The sequence below is a fragment of the Arachis stenosperma genome, chromosome 10 (assembly GCF_014773155.1).
Source record: "Arachis stenosperma cultivar V10309 chromosome 10, arast.V10309.gnm1.PFL2, whole genome shotgun sequence".
NCBI lineage: Eukaryota > Viridiplantae > Streptophyta > Magnoliopsida > Fabales > Fabaceae > Arachis > Arachis stenosperma.
Window position 1 is genome coordinate 32,829,136 of NC_080386.1, and position 7,402 is coordinate 32,836,537.

Consider the following 7,402-nt stretch of genomic DNA (forward strand, 5'->3'; position numbering starts at 1 on the left):
ATACATAAACCCAACCTCTGGGAATTGTGGTAGCAGCATTCAGAAACCACCCATTCAGGCCAACAATTTTGAACTCAAACCACAGCTAATATCACTGGTGGAGAATCATTGTTCATTTGGTGGGAGTGCTAATGAAGATCCAAACCAACATCTCACAAAATTCCTGAGAATTTGCGACACTGTGAAATCCAATGGAGTCCAGGAAGATGCCTATAAACTGCTCTTGTTCCCATTTTCACTTAGGGACAAGGCAACTAAGTGGCTGGAATCATTCCCAAGGGGGAGCCTAACAACCTGGGATGAGGTGGAAAGCAAGTTTCTGGCACGTTTCTACCCCCCACAAAAGGTCAATAGGCTTCGATCTGAGGTTCAGACTTTTAGACAACAAGATGGTGAAACTCTCTACGAGGCATGGGAGAGGTTCAAGGATTTGACAAGGAAATGCCCACCAGACATGTTCCATGACTGGGTGCAATTGCATATTTTCTATGATGGACTTTCTTATGAATCAAGGAAGGCTGTAGACCATTCATCAGGAGGTTCATTGAACAGGAAAAAGATTGTGGAAGAAGCCATTGAAGTGATTGAGACAGTGGCTGAGAATGAGTACTACTATGCTTTAAAGAGACACAACACTAAGGGAGTCATGGAGCTGAACCATGTTGATACAATTCTAGCCCAAAACAAGGTGTTTGCCAAGCAACTAGCAGAGCTCACCAGGAAATTAGAAACAAATCAAGTGGCTGCAATACACACACAAGATCAAGAGGAAGTAAGCACTGAAGGAGGTGATTGGGAAGAGGCCAACTATGTGGGAAATCAACAAAGGCAACCATATGATCCACATTCCAACACTTACAACCCAGGCTGGAAAAACCACCCAAACTTTGGGTGGGGAAACCAGCAAACCCAACCACAAAACCACAAACCTTACAACCCCAACCAACATAACAATTCCACATACCAAAACTCCAACCAAAGATCATACCAAGCCACACAAAACACTTACTCCCAACCACCATATCATGGCCAAAATAATCAACCTGCCCAACCTAATCCGAACCAACAATTTCAAGATCAATTAAACAGGATAGAAGGAATGCTTGCAAACATGGGTCAGGACATAAGTGAGTTGAAAAGCTTTAGGGATGATGTGAGATCTACCTTAAGGAACCATGGTGAAAAACTCAAGAGGATGGAGTCTCGAGTAGGAGAGCTATCTCAACAGGCCCCCAAGTCAACTGCAGTGTTCCCTAGTGACACAGAAAAGAATCCTAAAGGGGAACAAAAGGGAGTGAGATGGGAAGAATGCAAGGCCATCACCATATTGAAGGAAGTCTCAGAAGAAGAAGGAATCAGACCCTCAGAACAGGAGCCAGAAATCTTGAAGGAAGGTGTGGAAGAAGCTAAGCAGGAAAGTGAAACTGAGCAAGCCAAGGAACTGCAAAATAAAGGCATGCTGGAAACATACCAACCAAAAGCACCATTTCCTCAGAGGTTAGGAGGAGGTGAAAAAGAGAAAACATATTCAAGGTTTTTAGAGACATTTAAGTCTCTCCATATCAATATTCCCTTTCTTGAGATTCTCCAGCAGATGCCTACACATATCAAGTATTTGAAGGAATTGCTGAGCAAGAAAAGAGTTTTGAAGGGAGGACAAACTGTAATAATGAACAAAGAATGCAGTGCCCTCATCAAGAAGGACATAGTCTCTAAGAAAACAGACCCAGGAAGTTTTCATATCCCCTGCATCATAGGGGAAACAAAATTGACAGAGGATTCTGTGATCTAGGAGCTAGCATAAATGTGATGCCTCTGACTCTTATGAAGAGGCTACAACTGAATGAGGTGAGATCCACTGATGTAATCATACAACTGGCTGACAAAACTCAGAAGCAAGCTGAAGGGGTAGTTGAGAATGTGCTGGTGAAAGTGGGAAATTATTTCTTCCCCACAGACTTTGTCATTTTGGACATGGAGGAAAGCTACCTACACCCTATCATTCTGGGAAGGCCATTTCTAGCCACTGCTAGAGCGCTCATAGATGTAGAACAAGGAGAGCTAATTTTGAGAATACATGATGAACAGCTCATTTTCCATGTTTTCAAGCCTGCATCTGAGCCTGAACCAGAACCTGAAAAGCCTAAGGATGATAGTAGCCATCTGTGTTTGGAGGAAAGCAATCCAGCAGCTGAAACTCTGAAACAGTCCTTGGAAGGCAAACAAGAATTGCAAGAGTTAAAGCCACAAGAATCAATAGAAACAGATCAGAAGGATCCTCCTGGCATAAGGGTCAATGAAGAAATCCTCAAGCGAGAGGGAAGAATTGTAAAGAAATTGCCAAGAGGGTGGAGAAACAAGAAAATTCCCACTGAAGGTTTCTCTCCGGGAGATAAAGTGATATCAAGTCATTATCTGCCAATCCCACCTGGCCTCAAAACCATTCCTTCCCAGCTCCCTCAAGTGTTCACAATCAGGAAAGTTCTTTCTATGGAACATTTGGAAATCATGAAGGAATCAAATGGGGACGTTTTCATAGTGAGAGGAGAGGACATCAAGCACTACAATCCACCCTAACAAGGGACAACCGTCAAGCTAGTGACGTTAAAGAAGCGCTTCATGGGAGGCAACCCATGTTTTAGTATCCTTACTCTTTATTGTTTTGCTTTGCATCTAATAAAGCATGGTTTCTTATGCATGAACTTGAATCCTCAGGACAACTGTTGATAAGGTGCACTAAACATTGCATGTAAAATACAATTGGTCTCTAAGTTTGGTGTGCCTGAAGGCACCCCAAATCTTATTCAAATTGTATTCAATCTTTCATTCAAGGTGCACAACCAAATATTAAGTTTGGTGTTCCTCTTTGAACACAGTTAATGAAAAGCAAGAAGTTCCTCTGGATTTAGAAATTCATGCCAAGTATACCATTTGCATGTTTTAATACTTTGATTTCAATTACTTTAGGTAGTAAAACTGTTTAGGATAAAAGAGCCAAAGTGATTATGATTTATTAGAATTATGCACATTCATTAAGGACAACCAACATGGATTTCATGTCATCAGGAGACATTACCAAACACTAAGTTTGGTGTCCAGTAATAAGTGTGCATACATACAAGGGTCACGGCTATAAGCTCATGAAGTCAATCATCGATTTACAATTCAAAAAGAAGGAAAAACATGTGCAAGTACTATTCATTATTCACATGGACCGAAAAAAATGATAGCAAAGTTGTTTGTTTGTGCAGGTACAAAAGGAAGGATAAGAATGGATGAAAAAGACAAAGGGGGAGGTACGGTGCTTGGTCAAAAAGGGAGTTCACAAGTCTTTGAAACTAACACATGGGAAAAGGAAGTTCTGCATGAAAAGATAGCTACATGTACAACTTAATGCACCCAGAATACTTCCAAGAAAGTGAAAAGCAATTCGTCTTTCTCCCTAATTCATATATTTACCATCAAGCCATCCTTCACAAATCACCCTAGCCGTCCATTTTTCACTTGCATGCACTATAAAGAGCCACTTGGGGAACGAGTTCCACACCACCAAATCTCCTTCTTGCACATATTCTTTCATCATAGCATAACTACCTCTTGCCGAAAACAACCTCACCACACTTCTAACAACATTTTCTTACTTCACCTTGTCAACCTTAGCTTGTCACTTGCCAAAACTAAAGAACCAATGGCAGCCTCATCTAGCCACAAAAGAAGAAAAGACAAGCAGCCAATGGAGGAGGAAAGGGAATTTGATGCATGGAAATACAAATCAATTTTCCATGAGATTCAGGCCGAATGGATGAAACCTAAAAGGATACTAGCTGAGATTCCCTTTGACCTTGGAGAGGAGGAGTTCCCAAGTGTTTGGGAGAAGATCAAAAAGAGGAAGTGGGAGCTCCTGACTAAGCCAATCACTAGAATCAACATCAACCTGGTGAAGGAGTTTTATGCAAATGCAGTGAGGGAGGATCCAACCGAGGAACCCACATACAAAAGCTATGTGAGAGGGGTGGAAGTTGACTTCAACCCCAAGGCAATCATGAAAACTCTTGGCCTGAAAAACATACGTTTCAGCCAAGCAAGTTATGAGGATAGGATGATAGGAGAACCTGATTATTTGACTATTGCTGAAGACCTTTGTGCCATCAGAGCTGAATGGGTGAGAGGAACAAAAGGGGCTCCAAGAATCTTGAGAAGGGGAGACCTAACACCTGAAGCTAAAGGGTGGTATGAAATAGTTAGGAGATCCATCCTACCCACTGCAAACTCTTCAGAAATACTCCCTAAAAGAGCCGTCTTGCTACATTGCATTATGATGGGAGGAGAGATTAAAGTTCATAAACTCATTGTTGAACAGATACAAGAGTTTAGTGAGAAAAGTGACCCTGACTCCTGGCTCCACTTCCCTAGCACCATCATCAGACTATGCATCAAGGCCCAAGTACCACTTGAAGATGCAAGACCTAATTGGCTACATCCTGGAATGGCCATGACTGCTCACAGAATGACTCTTGGCCCAATTGCTCCAAGACATACAAAAAGAAGAAATAAAGAAGGGCAACAAGCAGAAGGGGAGCAAGAAGCAGAGCAAGAAAGAGAAGAAGAGCAAGAAGAGCAAGGAAATCCAGAAAGAAGGCAACAAGTTCCCAGAGACCCCATGGATATGAGCAGAATGCAGGAAATCATAGAAGGAATGTCTCAACAATACATGAGGTCTCAAGAGAAGCAAGAGGACTTTCACCTAAAAATGATGGACATGCAAAGGAACTTTGAATCAAGATTCCTAGATCTGCAAAGGGAACAGAATTTACAATTACAGGAATCCCTCAGCCACATAGGCCAACACCAAGATGACAATATCTTGGCAATCAAGGAAGCCACCACTTTGCAGAATGCAAGATATGCAGTTCAAGCTGATTACAACATCAGTTCTCAAATCAAGCTTAACTACATAGGGGAACATCTACACAAGATGGACCCAGCATTCCCAGTTTTTGATGAGTATTTCAAGGGGAGGAAAGAAGGAGAAATGAACAAGGCAGTGATCCTTGAAGAAAGAGTGGAAGAAACAATGAAAAAAGCTGGATTCTGGACAAAGCTCATAAGAAAAGACAAAGGAAGTACAAGTGGTCAAAAAGAGGCAAGAAGCAAGAAGAAGCAGGACCCCAAGAATCAAGAAGAACCAAGCAACAAATGAGAGGTGGTCTTGTTCCTTAATAATCAAATAATAGTTTGTGAATTGTCTTTATGAGCTTTCTTTCATTTTAAGTCATTTAAGTTTTATGTAAAATTTCTAGTATGTTTGTCTGTTTACTGCTTTGAATAAAGTGAATGTCTAGATGTTTGGATATAACTTCACCTTCTTAAACAAATGCTTGCCATGCTTGTTCTGTTTCCAAAAATAAAAGAAAAGTTTGAACAAAAGTAACTTGGCTCAATTAGTGACAAATCAAGTAGAATTAAGTGGTGGTATGCATGCTTGATTGTTTAGTCAGATCACTGGAAATTGAGTGTAGAATTATCATTTTTGTGTAGAAGTTTGAATACTGTCTATGGATCTTGATGAATAAATGTCTTTGGCCATGAAAAAGAAAGAAAAAGAAGAAGAAAAAGCCACTGAAAAAGGGCAACCAAAAAGCAAAAAAATTGAGAAAATAAGCTAGGCACCAATGGTTTGAACTTCTGAGACAAATGCCTGTGGTGTTTATGTATTAAGGATATGCTTGGATGAATAGGTTCTGAGGAGTGTTTCAACACTTGGTAACTTGGGTTAACTAACCCGGGATTATCAACCAAAAGTCCATTATCAAGAGCAACCTAAATACAAAACATTTAGTCACACAAAGAGGTGCTGGGCACCAATGTCTCAAGAAGAAATGTGAACTAAAATGCCTGTAGTGGATATGTGTAGTGCACTGATAAGAAAAAGAAAATGCCAAAGGCTTGTGCAACACATGACACTGAGCAAACAAGGAGCAAAGGAGCTCTAAGAAAAAGAAAAACAAAGAAGGGAAAAGTGCCAAGGACATAAGAATAACAAGAGGCCATAGCAGTGTTTGATGGATGCAATGAAAAAGTGATAATCTTACCTGATAAGAATGAAAAAGTGATGCTGCAACTTTCTGCATAAAACCCTTCTGATGAACTTCAAATGCTTGCTAATATAGCCAATGTAATTGCTTTCTGTTTCATACTTTCTTCTCAAATAACTCAGGACTTGCTTAGGGACAAGCAAGTATTAAGTTTGGTGTTGTGATGCCAAGGCATCTTAGGCTAGTTTCACTAGCATTTTTCTGTTAGTTTTAGTTGTTTTATGCATTTTCTTGAGCTTAAAGTAACCAAGAATGGTTAAATGAATAACAAAGCAATGAACCATCCAAACAGTATGATTTTGATGCAAATTCCATGAGTTTTTAGTTATATTACTTGAATGCTATGAATGGAAGATTTCTCATGAAATTCTGCAAGACTTTGATGAAGTTGTTTGGATGATTTCAGGGAAGAAGAGGCTAGGCAAGGAAGCAACAAAATCAATAAAGGAAGCTTGAATATCACATGTGGAGTTTAAGTTCTAGTTTAAGCTTAAACTGGAACTTAAACTGCTAAGCCATATAATGCTGGGAATTATCAGTGGCGTTTAAGCTCCAGTTTAAGCTTAAACTGGAGCTTAAACGCCAAAATCATGAAAGCTGAGGAAAAGCTGAAAATGGCGTTTAACCTCCAGTTTAACCTTAAACTGGAAGTTAAACGCCAGAAATGAGAAATGCACCAGGGAGCCATTTCCACGTTTAAGCTCCAGTTTAACCTTAAACTGAAGCTTAAACGTGTTCGACCAAAATTCTCCTCCAGGGTTGCTTTCTTCATTTCCACGTTTAAGCTTCAGTTTAACCTTAAACTGAAGCTTAAACGTGTTCGACCATTCCACACTCCAGGGTTGCTTTCTTCCATTTCCACGTTTAAGCTTCAGTTTAACCTTAAACTGAAGCTTAAACGTGTTCGACTACTTTACCCTCCAGGGTTGCTTTCTTCCATTTCCACGTTTAAGCTTCAGTTTAACCTTAAACTGAAGCTTAAACGTGCTTGAGTTATACCACCTCCAGGAGTGTCCAACGTTTAAGTTGCAGTTTAAGCTTAAACTGGAACTTAAACGTGCTTCCACAAAAGGCATCACTGGAAGTGTCTGGCGTTTAAGTTGCAGCTTAATCTTAAACTGCAACTTAAACACCACTATTTGAAAAGGTTTCTGGGCCAAAGATATTGCAGTTTTAAGTTAGCATTTGAGCACAAACATTAACTTAAACGTACTCTGGTATGAAACCCAATTGAATATCATGGTTTATGGGATTGGGCCTGAAGAATTGATGAGTCTGGAATTTCAATTTGTTGAGTCATGTGTCAT

The 7,402-nt window shown here is 40.1% G+C and overlaps 1 non-coding gene across 1 annotated transcript; it reads right to left on the minus strand.

Annotated features, from left to right (window-relative positions):
• Positions 1–352: 352 nt before the first annotated feature.
• LOC130958335 (small nucleolar RNA R71) lies at positions 353–456 on the minus strand. Its single transcript, XR_009077463.1, has one exon. It is a non-coding gene; the product is annotated as a small nucleolar RNA R71 (small nucleolar RNA).
• Positions 457–7,402: the final 6,946 nt, after the last annotated feature.